Source organism: Bombina bombina, chromosome 10 (assembly GCF_027579735.1).
Source record: "Bombina bombina isolate aBomBom1 chromosome 10, aBomBom1.pri, whole genome shotgun sequence".
In the NCBI taxonomy this organism is placed as follows: domain Eukaryota; kingdom Metazoa; phylum Chordata; class Amphibia; order Anura; family Bombinatoridae; genus Bombina; species Bombina bombina.
Genome location: NC_069508.1, coordinates 131,098,409 through 131,116,561, shown reverse-complemented (window position 1 = coordinate 131,116,561; position 18,153 = coordinate 131,098,409). Strand labels below are relative to the sequence as shown.

The 18,153-nt window shown below is 38.5% G+C and overlaps 1 protein-coding gene across 1 annotated transcript in view; it reads left to right on the top strand.

The window, feature by feature from the left end:
* The window catches only part of MIGA1 (mitoguardin 1), a 343,183-nt gene that overhangs the window by 124,160 nt on the left and 200,870 nt on the right, over window positions 1-18,153 (top strand). The window lies entirely within an intron of this gene.

The following is an 18,153-nucleotide window of genomic DNA, read 5'->3' as shown; positions in this document are numbered from 1 at the left end:
ATGTAATTTTTTTTTCCCAATTGACTTCTGTGATCGTGTTTTTTTCACTTGATCTGTTTCATACTTCATAGATAGAAGTGTGCACATGCCTTGAGCGTGATTTCCATAACATTGTTGCAAACACAGCTGCCATATATGTGCCGTTGTTACTTGTATGATCCTGAGCCTACTGCAGTATGCTCTGATAGAATAGTGATCAATTGTAGCTCAGGATACCAAGAGAAGGTTGGAGTTTTTAAATGTGAGCTCTTTCTAAGTGTTTCTGAAACCGTGTGTCAAGAGAGACCCAGAGCTATGCTGCCAAATTTTTACATTAAAAGAAAAATGTCATACAAAATAGAGCACACTTTTGCCTATTTATATAATGATATTTGAATAAAAACTTTCGCCAGCAGGGCATGTCAAGGCTGTGATGATGTTCACTCGCACTTTCAGAGGCTTTCTTAACTCCACTAATCTCCGTTAGGATCTGATAATCTTTTAGAATCACTAGCTGTAGCACCTATACTAATGCCTGTAGATCAGTTGGACACTCTCACCTAGATTACAAGTTTTACGTTCGTGTTTTAATGCTGAAAAAAGGGTAATTTCAGCGTTAAAACAAGTCTTGTCGGTATAGCTGTACCGCAAGCCTTTTAGCCTGTAACGCAACGTCTGTCCTGCACACGTAAAAATGAATTTATTTCATCGGATTTCCATAGCGCAGCCATTACGAGTTTTGCGGTGAGGCTAAAAAGCTTGCGTTGCAGCTTATACCGACACGATCCGTACCGCTATCTGAGAGCAGTAGTTATGAGTTTTACGCTACAAAACTGTTACATAAAACTCATAACTAAAGTGTTACAAAGTGCACTAAACACCCATAAACTACCTATTGACCCCTAAACCGAGGCCCTCCCGCATCGCAAACACTATATTAAAGTTATTGACCCCTTATCTGCCGCTCTCGACATCGCTGCCACTAATAAAATGTATTAACCCCTATTCCGCCACTCCCCGACATCACTGCCACTATACTTAAGTTATTAACCCCTAAACCGCCGTCTGCCCACATCGCCCCACTATACTAAAGTTATTAAGCCCTACACCGCCGCCATTATAATAAACCTATTAACCCCTAAACCGCAAGCCCCCCACAACGTAATATACTAAATTAAACTATTAACCCCTAAACCGAAAGCCCCCAACATCGCAATAAACTAATTTAAACTAGTAACCCCTACACCTAACGCCCCGCTAACTTTATATTAAAATTACAATTACCCTATCTTAAATTAAGATAAAAAAAATTAAGTTTAAACTAACAATTAAACTAATATAACTATTAAACTAAAATTAAACTAACTACCAATTCAATAAACTATATTACACATTAAAAAAAATCCTAACACTACTATAAAAATTACAAGCTATCTAATTACAAAAATAAAAAATACTAAATTACAAAAAATAACAAACGAAATGATCAAAAATAAAAAAGAATTGCACCCAATCTAATAGCCCTATAAAAATAAAAAAGCCCACCCAAAAAAAACAAAAAAACCCTAGCCTACAATAAACTACCAATAGCCCTTAAAAGGGCCTTTTGTAGGGTATTGCCCTAAGTTAAACAGCTCTTTTACTTATAACAAAAATACAAATACCCCCCCAACAGTAAAACCCACCACCCAACCAACCCCCAAAATAAAAAAAAACCTAACTCTAACAAAAAACTAAGCTACCCATTGCCCTGAAAAGGGCATTTGTATGGGCATTGCCCTTAAAAGGGCATTTAGCTCTTTTGCATTGCCCTGAAAGGGCATTTAGCTTCTTTACGAAAAGCCCAAACCCTAAATTAAAAAAAAACCCACTCAAAAAACCTTAAAAAATCCTAACACTAACCCCTGAAGATCCACTTACAGTTGCTGAAGTCCCGCTTGAAGGATCTTCATCCCGGCAGCTCCATCTTCATCCAGGCGGCTGGCGGCTTCATCTTCATCCAGGCTGCTCTATCTTCATCCAGGCAGCAGGCGGCTCCATCTTCATCCTGGCGGCATCTTCTATCTTCATCTCAGCGGCGCGGAGCGGATCCATCCTGAAGACATCCGGCGCAGAGTATCCTCTTCATACGATCGCCGCCGTACACTGAATCTTCAATGCAAGGTAAGCGATTCAAAACGGCGTCCCTTGCATTCCTATTGGCTAATTTGAATTTGGAAATTCAAATCAGCCAATAAGATGAGAGCTACTGAAATCCTATTGGCTGTTCAAATCAGCCAATAGGATGAGAGCTACTGAAATTATATTGGCTATTCAAATCAGCCAATAGGATTTCAGTAGCTCTCATCCTATTGGCTGATTTGAACAGCTAATAGGATTTCAGTAGCTCTCATCCTATTGGCTGATTTGAATTTCTATAATCAAATCAGCCAATAGGCATTGAAGATTCAGTATACGGTGGCCACCATATGAAGAGAATGCTCCGCGCCGGATGTCTTCAGGATGGACCCGCTCCGTGCCGCCGGGATGAAGATAGAAGACGCCGCCGGGATGAAGATGGAGCCACCTGACGCCTGGATGAAGATGGAGCCGCCGGGATGAAGATCCTTCAAGCAGGACTTCAGCAACTGTAAGTGAATCTTCGGGGGTTAGTGTTAGGATTTATTAAGGTTTTTTGCATGTTTTTTTTTTTTTTAGTTTAGGGTTTGGATTTTTCGTAAACGAGCTAAATGCCCTTTTCAGGGCAATGCAAAAGAGCAATGCCCATACAAATGCCCTTTTCAGGGCAATTGGGTAGCTTAGGTTTTTTAGATAGTTTTTTTTTATTTTGTGGATGGGGGGGGGTTGTAATGTTAGTGGGTCTTTGTATTTTTTTCAGGTAAAAGAGCTGTTTAACTGTGTGTTTTTTTTTAAATGGGTATTAGAATAGGAATATTTTTTATTAAACAGTGTATTAGAATAGGAATAATTTTTATTGTTTTGGATAATTTCATTTTTTTTTTTGTAATGGTAGTTTTTTTTTATTTTTTGTAATGGTAGGTTTTTTTATTTTTTGTAATATTAGGTTTTAGTTTAAGGCAGCTTAGGTTTTATTTCACAGGTAAGTTTGTATTTATTTTAACTAGGTAGTTAGTAAATAGTTAATAAATATTTACTAACTAGTCTACCTAGTTAAACTAAATACAAACTTACCTGTGAAATAAAAATAAAACCTAAGCTAGCTACAATATAGCTATTAGTTATATTGTAGCTAGCTTAGGTTTTATTTCACAGGTAAGTATCTATCTAGTTTAGTTAATAATTGTAACTTTAATTTAGCTCTATTTTAATTATGTTAAAGTTAGGGGGTGTTAGGGTTAGGGTTACATTAGGGTTAGGTTTTGGGGCTAATATAGTTTAATTTAGGTTGTTGCGATGTGGGGGGCTGGCGGTTTAGGGGGTTAATAGATTTATTTAGTGGTAGTGATGTGGGAGGCCAGAGGTTTAGGGGTTAATAGCTTTATTTAGTGGCGGCGATGTCAGGGAGTGGCGGAATAGGGGTTAATATATTTATTATAGTTTCGGTGATGTTGGGGTGCAGGGGAATAGGGGTTAATAACTTTAGTATCGTGGTGGCGATATCGGGAGCGGCAGATTAGGGGTTAATAGCTTTTTTTAGGTGGTGGCGATACCGGGAGCAGCAGATTAGGGTTAATAACATTATGTAGGTGTCGGCGATGTTGGGGGCGGCAGATTAGAGGTGTTTAGACTTAGGGTTTATGTTAGGGTGTTAGGTATAAACATCATTTTTTTTTTCCCCATAGGCATCATTCCGCGCTTCAGGTGTTAGTTTTTTTATGACACCTTCTCCCCATTGATGTCTATGGGGAAAGCGTGCACGAGCATATCAAAACAGTGCTTGAATTGTGTGCGATATGAAGCTCAATGCAACCATATCACACACATAGAGATAACTACCTCCTCGATACCACAGCGTAATGTGTTGAAGTTCGTGGAGTCACTAAATAAAGACTGAGACGAAGCCAGGAGAACCCAACAACATGTGGCAGATCGGGAGTTCGGTGGCTTATGTCAATTGCATTGGTGAAACATAAAAATATATCACCCATAGCAGCCTCCAGGTAGTGGCGAGAGCTCAACAGCCCTTAACAATGTATCAGAAAATTGTCTACAGCACACAAAGGCAATTATCAGACACTCAATTACACCACAAGTCTTGGGGCCCAATATTGGACAGATCGCTACTACTCAGGTGCAGCTGTGCCTTGTACTTGATCCCCAGCTCATAGGTGTAGAAAATAAAACCCAGCGTTCACTATATATTTCTTTCAGGTGGCGAGAATCCATGAGCTAGTGACGTATGGGATATACATTCCTACCAGGAGGGGGCAAAGTTTCCCAAACCTCAAATGCCTATAAAAACACCTCCCACCTCACTCATACCTAAGTTTTACAAACTTTGCCTCCTTAGGAGGTGGTGAAGCATGATGTGCTGATTTCTTCAGTGAAACGCGCTTCTAAGCATATTGAAGCCCAGTTCCTCTATAAGTGCAATGTTTGTCTGAGGGATGTGAAGGGAGTATTGCCTGATGATACCATGTATTCGCCTATGGGAAAGCTTTACATAAGGGTCTCTGTAAATCGGTCGCAGGGATTCATCTGCTGCCTCCCTTTATAGATCGAGAATATACTCTTGTACCATTACCTCTGCTGATATGTTTCAGTACTGGTTTGGCTATCTGCTATATGTGGATGGGTGTCTTACACAGTAAGTATATACTTTTATTATATAAGAAACTTTCAGCTATGTATTGGGCACTTTTTAAGTAAAGTTGTTATATATTGTTTGTATACATGCCTTGAGTCAGTGATTCAGTGCTCTTTTTTAGCAACTTTATTGGTGGCTAAATATTTGTCAAGGTTGGAGTCTGTGAAACATACAGGTTTCTTTTTTGGAGCTAGTAATTTATTTATAAATTAGGATGCTAAGTTTTATGGTAGTCTCATGGAATGTTGATAATCACATTTTATGCAGCTATAATAGAAGTATCTATTAGGCTTTATTTAGGTTCATTTTTGTTTTTTTTGTATAAACAATCAAACTTCTTACCTTCTTTTTAGAGTGATAGGCGTATTATAAATCCTCAGCTTTCCATGCCGCGCATGTGATGATGCTTTTTATGTCAGTGTGACGTGTCATCATTTTGTGCCGTTTTTTTGGTGCCAAAAATTTCCTTCCAAAATTTTGCCTTTATAAGCTCCGTCCCCCGCTCATTCAGTGTTCTCTGTCAACTTTCACTTTTCACTTTCACAAAGCATTATTTTATGAATCCATTTTCTTTTTTATAAATTTTCGCTGTTTCCCATTCTCTCAAGACTGTTATATATATCATATATAGAAGCATTGATATAAATGTTTTGCAGAATTCATTTTTATATTTTTCAAATTTAGTTTTATTGCAATTATGTTTTAAACTGACCCTGCCTCTGGTGTTACCATAGGATTTGAGCTGCCTGAACACATATTTACTAAAGCTAAGTATGTTTGTTGTATTAAAGCTGATCTAAATTATTCAGCTTTATTATGTGGCTCTTGTTTTTGACAAATTGTTAAATGCTGCTAATATATCTATGAGAACAAATACATTCACTGTTATTCTATTTCAGTCTAATGTACATAGCATTACTGCAGACATGTAAGATTTTATTTCTGCAGCTATAGAGAAGGCAATGACTGCTATTTTGCCTTCAAATAAATGTAAAAGGGTTTTGCACCTTTCCTAAACCTAGTGAATTAAGTTCTGACCTTCAGCATACTGATGTATCCTCTACTGATGGGGTTTCCTCTGATTCAGAGGATGCCACGTCAGAGACAGATATAGACAAATATTTTTTATTTAAGTTAGAGTTTACTAGAGTTGGGTATTGAGGAGTCTAAACCTCCTGATGATAAGCTAGTAATTGGCTAAATTCTGTATTTAAGACTATTGTTATTACTTCTGAAGTATTTCCTAATCCTGACACTATCTCTAATGTGATTAGTAAAGAATGGTCTAAGTCTGGTACCTCTTTTAACCCTTCTTTTAGGTTTAAGAAATTGTATCTGTTACCTGTTGCCATTTGGGAAACAGTTCCTAAAGTTGATGGGACAATTTTCACTCTTGCCAGACATACTACTATTCCAATGGAAGACAGTATTTCTTTTAAGGATCCTTTAAATAGGAAGTTTGTAACTTATCTAAGAAGGGCATATTTTCATACTTGCTATTTTCTTAGACCTGTTATATCTAGGGCTGATGTTGCTGCTGCTTCTACTTTTTGGTTGGACAGTTTAGCACAGCAGTTGTCTTCAGATTCTGAATTATCTAACATTATTGTTTTACTTCAACATACAAATCATTTTATTTATGATGCTATATTTGATGTTATGAAGATCAATGTCAAATCCATATCTTTAGCCATTCTATCTAGAAGAGCTTTATGGCTTAATCTTGGAATGCTGACATGGTGTCTAGATTATTATCTCCATTGTTACTGGGAGGGGGGGGGGGATAAGGGAGTCTTTCTGCCCCAAAACAAGAAATCTAAGGGTAAGTTTTAGACTCCCAATCATTTTCGCAGAATAGAGAACGGAAAACCTCTCCATCCCCTTAGGCTTCTGGCTCTAATTGGAGACCATCTCCAAATTGGAATAAATCCAAGCCTTGTAAGAAACCAGATCCTGCCCCTAAACCTACATGAAGGTGCGGCCCTCAAGCCAGTTCTTCTGGTAAGGGGCAGTCTAAGCTATTTCAAAGAGTTTGGACAGACTCTGTCCAAAATCAGTGGATTTTGAATATCATTTCTCAGGGGTATCGAAGAGGATTCAGAATAAGACCTCCTTTGGGAAGATTCTTTCTTACTCATGTACCAAAAAAAAACTGTAAAATCTCAAGCCTTTTCTGAAATGTATTTCAGATCTAGAACTTTCAGGGGAAATTATCCCGGTTCCACAGCAGGAACACATGGATTAGGGTTTTTATTCAAATCTATTCATTGTACCAAAGAAGGAAAATTCTTTCAGAACAATTTTGTATCTGAAAACTTTAAATCATTTTGTAAGAGTCCCAACTTTCAAGATAGTGACTATAAGGACTATTCTGCCTTTTTTTTTTTTATATATATTTTTATTGAGGTTTACCAAGTGGTACATAGTTAGCAAATTATATCACAAACAAGTATACTTCAATACACTTACAAGAAAAGAAAGTTTTTCGAAATACAATGATGAGGCGTGATTATTATAACGCTGTAAGTGTTATAGCACCATTTCTCAAAGCCTTGCCGCTAATAGAAGGGCCACTTTTGGACCCTATTAACCTTTAAATTTGTAATAGGAAGAAGGCATTGGGAAAATAGGAGACCGCTCTTGGGTCCCAATAAGTGTTAGAAACCTCTTTTATATTTATACAGCTGATACTATCAAAACAAATTGCATATATAATACTAAAAGTTTAAAATAATACGAGTAACTATTGTCACAACAAATACTGATATTTTATCTTATCAGGGAGACATGCAGTTCTGCTATTCAGGCACAAATTTAAGCTCTATAACAAACTGGAGAATTAACATGTAGATGTAGTCGTGCAGGGGGTTTGAAGAGTAACAAAAAGGGAACCTTTAAGATTGTTAACTATCTGCTAGGCTTAGTATGAGAATGCTGGCACCAGTTCCTGGGCTTACAGTTGCATAATGATAAATAGACATGTGAATATAGTGTACATAAGCACTCATGCAAACTCCAGCTATTATTAGGGAGTATAGTAGGAGGGACTACCATCATGTAATGAGCTAAAATTATATGGATCCCAGCTATTTAATAAGGTTAAACCCAGAGTAGGCAGCCCACTAGCTCCAAATGACCTATATATGTCACTGACATGAGACAAAGCATGTGGCCCTGGCTACTATACCTGCTGTTAAACATTGGGGAAACCGGTGAAATACAGCTTGATCATGAGAGGAGGACTTGCATAAGTATTGACCCATCTCAAGTAACGAAGTATGCAAAACATGAATCAACTAGTACTATTGCTCAGAGCTCATGAATAGGACTGTACCCAGCAAGTCTAAAATAGTTAAATACACACAATGCACCCTCTCAATTTGACTTAGGGCTTCAGACTGCAAAGTCATCGTCAAAGGATCCCTCTATCCGACCCCGGACCGGAGATCGCGGGGGGGCCAAATGTGTAAAGTCTTTTGCTAGGTGGTTCCTTCTCGCCTCCGCACATTCATCATCCCCCTTGGCTATCGCATCCTCCGCCAGGACAATTCTCAATGTTGTCGGGTAATTTGAGAACATGTGGAGCCCACGATAGTCTGTGACTGCGCCACACTCCAGCGCTTGTACGATAAGGTAGGCCTCCGGTCCTGTGTCCATGTTTAGTAGCTCCGTGTGATATCTTCTACTTAGCGTGATTAGTATGCCTTCCTCTATGTATCTCTGCTCAATCAAGTAAGGCAAATGTCCAGTTCTTTCCGGTGTCTCGCCGGACTATTAATGTCTGGAACCAGCTTATGTGGGGCTCGCTGTAGCAACGCCGCAACCTCAGGTGTGTATGGCACTGGTCCCCCAGTTATGGCCTGAATGGTATGTTGGTTTATCGCAGCACTTGGGTCTGAGGTAGGGTTGTAGTTGTCACAATGGGTTTTTGGACCCATGGCTTGCTCTGTTTCTGCATTGGTTTCCCTAGAAGGGCTGGGTGAGTTTGCTGCCTGTGGCTGCTCCATGACTTTCTGACTTTGGCGGGGTTCAGAATGGAATGCCCGTTCTATAGCATTGCAGAGTTGGATTCTGTGCTCTTCCAGGAGTAATGTCAGCTCAGTCAGAAAAATCTGAGTGTGATCCATTGTTTTGTGAAAGCTGCGCGCTCAAGGCACAGTTAGTTGTGGGGACGGAGGTGAGGCTTCGGTTATAGGGGAAGGCCCCACAATGAATGTTCCGGTACTGAGGGCACTTAAGCCGTGCCACAATCCAATTCCCTAAATCTCGGATTGGGTCACCTTCAGGCAAGTTTCTCCACTACTTTTAGTAGAATATTTCCAGATCTGTTTCAAAGAATTGACAAGATATAGAGAAGACCTGAGAAGCTGAAGCTCAGTGCGACCAGTAAGATGGCCGCCGCCCGGAAGTCCCCCCCCCCTATTCTGCCTTTTGTTCAGCAAGGTCACTTCATGTCCACAATAGACTTACAGGACGCTTACCTTCACAATCCGATTCATCCAGATCACTATCGTTTTCTGAGATTCTCTTTCCTAAACAAGCATTACCAATTTGTCGCTCTTCTGTTTGGCCTTGCAACAGCACCAAGAATATTCTTAATAGTTTTAGGTGCCCTTCTATCTGTAATCAGAGAGCAGGGTATTGCAGTGTTTCCTTATTTGGACGATATATTGGTACTAGCTCAATAGATTTCCAGATAGATTCAGTATCCATAACTCTATCCCTAACAGGAAAGAGACATTTGAGATTGGTTTCACCTTGTCTAAACCTTCAGTCTCTTATCATTCCCTTCAGTGGCTATGTGCATGAAAGTTTTAGGTCTCATAATTGCAGCATCAGACGCAATCCTTTTTGCTTGTTTCCACATGAGACCTCTACAGCTTTGCATGTGGCACCAATGGTGCAGGGATTATACTCAGTTATCACAACTGATATACTTAAATCCTAACACTCAACTCTCTCTGACTTGGTGGTTAAACCATCACCTTATTGTTCAAGAGGCCTCCTTTGTTCATCCTACCTGGACTGTGATCACAACAGATGCACGTCTCACAGGTTGGGGAGCTGTTTGGGGGTCTCTGACAGCACAAGGTGTTTGGAATCCTCGAGGTTACCAATCTATATCTTAGAACTCTGTGCTATTTTCAGAGCTCTTCAGGCTTGGCCTCTATTAAAGAGAGAATTGTATATTCGGTTTCAAACAGACAATATCACAACAGTGGCATATATCAATCATCAAGGGGGGACTCGCTGTGCCCTAGCAATGAAAGAAGTATCTCTAATACTTTCTTGGGCGGAATCTAACTCTTGTCTAATCACTGCGATTCATATACCAGGTATAGAAAATTGGGAAGCGGATTATCTCAGCTGTCAGACTTTACATCCGGGGGAGTGGTCTCTCCATCCAGATGTGTTCTATCAGATTGTGCAGATGTGGGGTCTTCCAGACAAAGATCTGATGGCCTCTTATCTAAACAAGAAACTTCCCAGATACCTCTCCAGGTCCAGAGATCCTCAGGCGGAATTGATGGATGCTCTTGCAGTGCCATGGTTTTACCAACCTGCTTACAGTTTTCCTCCTCTGGTTCTTCTTCCAAAGATCATAATGGAACAATCTAATGTGTTTCTGATAGCACCAGCATGGCCTCACAGGTTCTGGTATGCGGACCTTGTTCTGAATGTCCAGTTGCCAACCTTAGTCACTGCCTCTAAGACCAGACCTTTTGTTTCAAGGCCTGTTTTTCTATCCGGATCTCAAATCTCTAAATTTGAAGGCATGGAAATTGAACGCTTAGTCCTTAGTCATAGAGGTTTTTGACTCTGAATTAACACTATGATACAGGCTCGTAAGCCTGTTGCAAGGAAAATATATCACAAGGTTTGGAAAACCTATATTTCATGGTGTTCCACTCATGATTATTCTTGGCATTCTTTTAGAATTCCTAGGATTGTACAGTTTCTTCAGGATAGTTTGCATAAAGGTTTGTCTGCCAATACTTTGAAAGGACAAATCTCTGCTTTCTGTTTTATTTCACAGAAAGATTGCTAATCATCCTGATGTTCAAAGATTGCTAATCTTCCTGATGTTCACTGTTTCATACAGGCTTTGACTTGTATCAAACCTGTTATTAAATCTATCTCTCCTCCTTGGAGTCTAAATTTGGTATTAAAGACTTTGCAGGCTCCTCCTTTTGAGCCTATGCATTTTTGGACATTAAACTACTTTTAGTTCTCTTGGCTATCTCTTCTGCTAGAAGAGTTTTTGAATTGTTTGCTCTGTCTTGCGAGTCTCCTTATCTGATTTTCCATCAAGTTAAGCTGTTTTGTGGACTTTGTTTAATTTTTGCCTTAAAGGGACACTGTACCCAAATTTTTTCTTTTGTAATTCAGAAAGAGCATGCAATTTTAAGCAACTTTCTAATTTACTCCTATTATCAATTTTTCTTCGTTCTCTTGCTATCATTATTTGAAAAAGAAGGCATCTAAGCTTTTTTTTTTTGGTTTCAGTACTCTGGACAGCACTTTTTTATTGGTGGATGAATTTATCCACCAATCAGCGAGGACAACCCAGGTTGTTCACCAAAAATGGGCCGGCATCTAAACTTACAATCTTGCATTTCAAATAAAGATACCAAGAGAATGAAGACAATTTGATAATAGGAGTAAATTAGAAAGTTGCTTAAAATTTCATGCTTAATCTGAATCACGAAAGAAAAATTTTGGGGACAGTGTCCCTTTAAGTTGTGAATTTTAACAACATTAATAGGGAAATTATTGTTCCTTCCTTGTGTCCTAATCCTAAGAACACTCTTAAAAAGGTCTTTACATTCTTTGGATGTGGTAATAGCTTTGAAATATTATATTAAGGGTACTTAAGATTTCAGAAAGACTTCTAGTCTATTTGTTATTTTTTTCTGGTTCCAGAAAAGGTCAGAAAGCCTCTGCCATTTCTTTGGTATCTTGGTTGAAACTTCTGATTCACAAAGCTTATTTAGAGGCGAGGCAGTCTCCACCTCAGAGTTAAACAGCTCATTCTACAAGATCAGTTGCCACATCTTAGGTTTTCAAGAATGAAGCTTCAGTTGATCAAATCTGCAAAGCAGCCACTTGCTCTTCTTTACATACCGTTACTAAATATTTCCATTTTGATGTTTTTGCTTCTTCTGAAGCAGCTTTTGGTAGAAAGGTTCTTCAGGCAGCTGTCTCAGTTTGATTGTAGTGCCTATGATTTAAGTTTTTTGCATTTTTAAGAAAACTTAATTATTTTTTGGGATTTAATTTCTCAGCGGAAATAGCTGTTTTTATTTTATCCCTCCCTTTGTAGTGACTCGTGGACTTCCACATCTTGGGTATTATATCCCATACGTCACTAGCTCATGGACTCTCGCCACCTATATGAAAGAAAACATAATGTATGTAGGTTTGGGAAACTTTGCCCCCTCCTGGTAGGAATGTATATCCCATACGTCACTAGCTCATGGACTCTTGCCACCATGAAAGAAATGAACTTATCAGGTAAGTTCTTACATAAATTATGTTTTTAGAGTCACTAGAGCTATGGTGGATGAAGTTGCCTCAGCTGTAGATTTAGGACGTATCATGCTAGACAGTCATTTGGAGCCCCTAACAACCTGGAAAATTGGAGTGGGCTGACCTTCACAAAACCATTTGATAGGTGGTCATCCTTTACTTGTAGTAGTGGAGCCTAACATCATTATTGTTACCACAGAGACTTGGCCACCCATGAGGACTCAAGTTCGACATACCAGGCAGAGTATAGATTTGTGTGCTATAGAGTATTAAACCATAGTTATTTTTTTCCTAATTATATGGTTAGCTATCTTCCTGATGTATTCTGTGTGACAGATATACTGAACAATTGTTATGTCGTGAAGGGATGTATTAATACTCTAGTTAAGAATCCATTATTGCATTTGGGCATGTTTGTTAAAATATCCAGTCAAATCTAACGCTAGTGTGTGCAAAGTTCCCCTCTCAACTACGTTATTTTTTATTATATCTTTGAGTTACTGATCCCAGTTTAATAAGAAACTACAGTGTACTAATGACTATATTTTCCTTGATGTAGAGGTTAACAGATTCTTTAAGTGGAATTAGTGGCTTTATTCTATGCAAGTTAGTTAATCACACTAGTACTTTTATTTTCCTTATTTATTTTGTCTACTCATGAACATTCAAGTACTCTAATAAGGATATTCTCTTATTACTACCAGATTGTTGGCTCATTTTATTTACTAAGTTGCCTGTTATAAGCGGTTGAAACACTAGACATATTATCAGACCCTCTATACATGCTGATGTTAAATCCATTATGCTAGAATCTAGTCGTATAGTTGAGACCAACTTAGATATTTAGTCACTAGAGCTTTCTAACAGCTGGAGCCTTCAATATAAGATTGATATTCCTCTCTCTAGTAGTCCTTAAGCACAACGCATGCTTTCTGTGCTTGGTTTCTTTCCATAGTTGGACGTACTATATGGTTATAATCTTTATATCAATTTCAAGCTCAGCCATGACTAAACTTACATTGCAAGCATTAGCCCTGGCTGTATCAACCACGATGTGAAACATAAATTATTTGTTTAGCGTACAATTTGGTAGCTTAAAGTACAAACCAAAATCACAAGCACATATGGTAAATATATCTGCATCATACTGGTCTGATTTGACCGCATAACATAAATGGCAACTTGCTTCGCTCCTACCAGCTACTAGGATCATCTAGCTGCTCCATATCTAACATTAAAATAGAGCATACATATAAGATATATCTGTGTACACCCTTATAGAGTTCTACACTACCACACGGGACTCACAGCAAATAGATTACACAGATTCATAGCATTCCTTGTCATATTTATGTTACAATGAGCTAGTTTGCTTTGATCTACTATAACCTCCTCCAGATCATCTAACTATTCTGAGAATTTACTTTCCTTTATATTATTATCATTTATTTCTATAGCGCCGCCAAATTCCGTAGCGCTGGGTACAATGATAGGGGTATACAATGACAAAGATTTGTGATAAAATACAAAACATAACAAAACTAAACAAATCTAGCACAAGAGGAAGAGGGCCCTGCTCTGGAGAGCTCACAGTCTATAGGTTTAGGGTGCAGAGACATAAGGTTGGGGTGGCTTGTTACATTGGTTGTATTTGCAGCAGTGAGTCAGGCAGTTCATGTACATGTATGTATATATACATTATGGTCCATGAGCAGCCAACGACATTTCTAGACTCCCTTATATAGCATAGAGGAGTCATGCGAGATGCAAGAGTGGCCCCTTTGTATTAATGGGAGATATCCAACCCAGAAAAAGATGTCTCAAATTTGTAGGTCATACTAGTGCAAAGAATATGTTATATGTATTTATGATATTAAGCCAAATTTATAATTTAGTGTTTCTGTTAGATATACTGTATGTATTGACCTTCCATATCTATTTTGTAAATTCCAAATTCTCAATAAAAGAAAAATATTTTAAAAAAAACTTTCACCAGCTAATATCACAATGATTGTGTCATCAAGTACCACTCCATGTCTAAGTTAGCATTGTTGGTTAAAGGAACAAGTACTGTAAAATTGTTTTCCCCTTAATGTGACTTGTTATATCAGCATAAGAGTATAAAATGTAGGAGAAATTGCTCCTTTTGGGTTTATTTTTGTATTATTATTATTATTGGTTATTTGTAGAGCGCCAACAGATTCCGCAGCGCATTGTATAATAAATAGCGGATGGCTAAGATTGCAGGAAAATCAGATCTTATTTTATCAATTTCTATACACACACTTGCTTCCCTATCTTATCTCTGTTTGCATACCAAAACCCAATATTTAGAAAGAAAATTTGAAAAATTAAATTTTATTACTTATTTCTCAATCTATATGCCGTTCTGTCAGAAAATACTTTGGGCCAGATTACTAGTGGCGCGCTAACGGTTACGTTCAATCAATATCAAGTTTTTCACTGCAGTTTGCACATGTCGGAAATAATCGCTCGTATTACAAGTTGAAAGTAAATGTGAACGAGTGAGCGCAATTGCAATTTATGCTAGAATGATTACTGCAACCTCAGAGCTCTGGTTAACTGTTTCACAAAACAAAAAAGTTTCACAAAACACATCAAAAATACATTTAAAAGGCACTCAAAATAACATTATCATATAAAAGTTATTAAAAAAAATATTATAAGGGCTCAAAGATATGAGGTCTTAGGTGTAAAAAAAAAAGTATGCAATGGGCTTTAACATAGAGATACATACATAAACATGTCTAAAGATGTGTATGTATGTGTGTGTGTATATATATATATATATATATATATATATATATTTACAGATGTATGCACACATATAAACACATAAATACATATGTATATACAGAGGGATAGTAAACACCAAAAATGTTATTGTTTTAAAAGATAGATAATGCCTTTATTTACCATTCCCCAGTTTTGCATAACCAACACTATTATAGAAATATACCTTTTACCTCTATCTTAGTTGAAAGCTAAACATAGGTAGGCTCATATGCTAATTGCTAAGCCCTTGAAGGCCGCCTCTGCATTTTACAGTGTTTCACCACTAGAGGGCATTAGTTCATGTGTTTCATATAAATAACATTGTATCTTGTATCTAAGCTTCTGCTGACTGCCTCCTTATCTCGGATCTTTTGACAGACTTGCATTTCAGGCAATTAGTGCTGACTCTTAAATAACTTCACGTGCATGAGCACAATGTTATCTATATGAAACACATGAACTAACGCCATCTAGTGGTGAAAAACAGAGGCGGCCTTCAAGGGCTTACCAATTAGCATATGAGCCTACCTATGTTTAGCTTTCAACTAAGAATAACAAGATGATAAAAGTAAATTAGAAAGTTGTTTAAAATTACATGTCCTATCTGAATCATAAAAGTTTAATTTGGACTTTACTATCCCTTTAAGTAGATGAAAACATGTAAAAAACATATTTTTCTCCAACATAGGTGTGTCCGGTCCACGGCGTCATCCTTACTTGTGGGATATTCTCTTCCCCAACAGGAAATGGCAAAGAGCCCAGCAAAGCTGGTCACATGATCCCTCCTAGGCTCCGCCTACCCCAGTCATTCTCTTTGCCGTTGTACAGGCAACATCTCCACGGAGATGGCTTAGAGTTTTTTAGTGTTTAACTGTAGTTTTTATTATTCAATCAAGAGTTTGTTATTTTAAAATAGTGCTGGTATGTACTATTTACTCTGAAACAGAAAAGAGATGAAGATTTCTGTTTGTAAGAGGAAAATGATTTTAGCAACCGTTACTAAAATCCATGGCTGTTCCACACAGGACTGTTGAGAGGAATTAACTTCAGTTGGGGGAACAGTGAGCAGTCTTTTGCTGCTTGAGGTATGACACATTCTAACAAGACGATGTAATGCTGGAAGCTGTCATTTTCCCTATGGGATCCGGTAAGCCATGTTTATTCAGAAAGTAAATAAGGGCTTCACAAGGGCTTATTATGACTGTAGACTTTTTCTGGGCTAAATCGATTCATATATTACACATATTTAGCCTTGAGGAATCATTTAATATGGGTATTTTGGTAAAATAATATCGGCAGGCACTGTTTTAGACACCTTATTCTTTAGGGGCTTTCCCTAATCATAGGCAGAGCCTCATTTTCGCGCCGGTATTGCGCACTTGTTTTTGAGAGGCATGACATGCAGTCGCATGTGTGAGGAGCTCTGATACATAGAAAAGACTTTCTGAAGGCATCATTTGGTATCGTATTCCCCTTTGGGCTTGGTTGGGTCTCAGCAAAGCAGATACCAGGGACTGTAAAGGGGTTAAAGTTAAAAACGGCTCCGGTTCCGTTATTTTAAGGGTTAAAGCTTCCAAATTTGGTGTGCAATACTTTTAAGGCTTTAAGACACTGTGGTGAAATTTTGGTGAATTTTGAACAATTCCTTCATACTTTTTCGCAATTGCAGTAATAAAGTGTGTTCAGTTTAAAATTTAAAGTGACAGTAACGGTTTTATTTTAAAACGTTTTTTGTACTTTGTTATCAAGTTTATGCCTGTTTAACATGTCTGAACTACCAGATAGACTGTGTTCTGAATGTGGGGAAGCCAGGGTTCCTTCTCATTTAAATAAATGTGATTTATGTGACACTGAAAATGATGCCCAAGATGATTCCTCAAGTGAGGGGAGTAAGCATGGTACTGCATCATTCCCTCCTTCGTCTACACGAGTCTTGCCCACTCAGGAGGCCCCTAGTACATCTAGCGCGCCAATACTCCTTACTATGCAACAATTAACGGCTGTAATGGGTAATTCTATCAAAAACATTTTAGCCAAAATGCCCACTTATCAGCGTAAGCGCGACTGCTCTGTTTTAGATACTGAAGAGCATGAGGACGCTGATGATAATGGTTCTGAAATGCCCCTACACCAGTCTGAGGGGGCCAGGGAGGTTTTGTCTGAGGGAGAAATTTCAGATTCAGGGAAAATTTCTCAACAAGCTGAACCCGATGTGATTACATTTAAATTTAAGTTGGAACATCTCCGCGCTCTGCTTAAGGAGGTATTATCCACTCTGGATGATTGTGAGAATTTGATTATCCCAGAGAAACTATGTAAAATGGACAAGTTCCTAGAGGTCCCGGGGCTCCCAGAAGCTTTTCCTATACCCAAGCGGGTGGCGGACATTGTAAATAAAGAATGGGAAAGGCCCGGTATACCTTTCGTCCCTCCCCCCATATTTAAAAAATTGTTTCCTATGGTCGACCCCAGAAAGGACTTATGGCAGACAGTCCCCAAGGTCGAGGGAGCGGTTTCTACTTTAAACAAACGCACCACTATACCCATAGAAGATAGTTGTGCTTTCAAAGATCCTATGGATAAAAAATTAGAAGGTTTGCTTAAAAAGATGTTTGTTCAGCAAGGTTACCTTCTACAACCAATTTCATGCATTGTCCCTGTCACTACAGCCGCGTGTTTCTGGTTCGATGAACTAGTTAAGGCGATCGATAGTGATTCTCCTCCTTATGAGGAGATTATGGACAGAATCCGTGCTCTCAAATTGGCTAATTCTTTCACCCTAGACGCCACTTTGCAATTGGCTAGGTTAGCGGCGAAAAATTCTGGGTTTGCTATTGTGGCGCGCAGAGCGCTTTGGTTGAAATCTTGGTCAGCGGATGCGTCTTCCAAGAACAAACTACTTAACATTCCTTTCAAGGGGAAAACGCTGTTTGGCCCTGACTTGAAAGAGATTATCTCTGATATCACTGGGGGTAAGGGCCACGCCCTTCCTCAGGATAGGTCTTTCAAGGCCAAAAATAAACCTAATTTTCGTCCCTTTCGTAGAAACGGACCAGCCCCAAGTGCTACGTCCTCTAAGC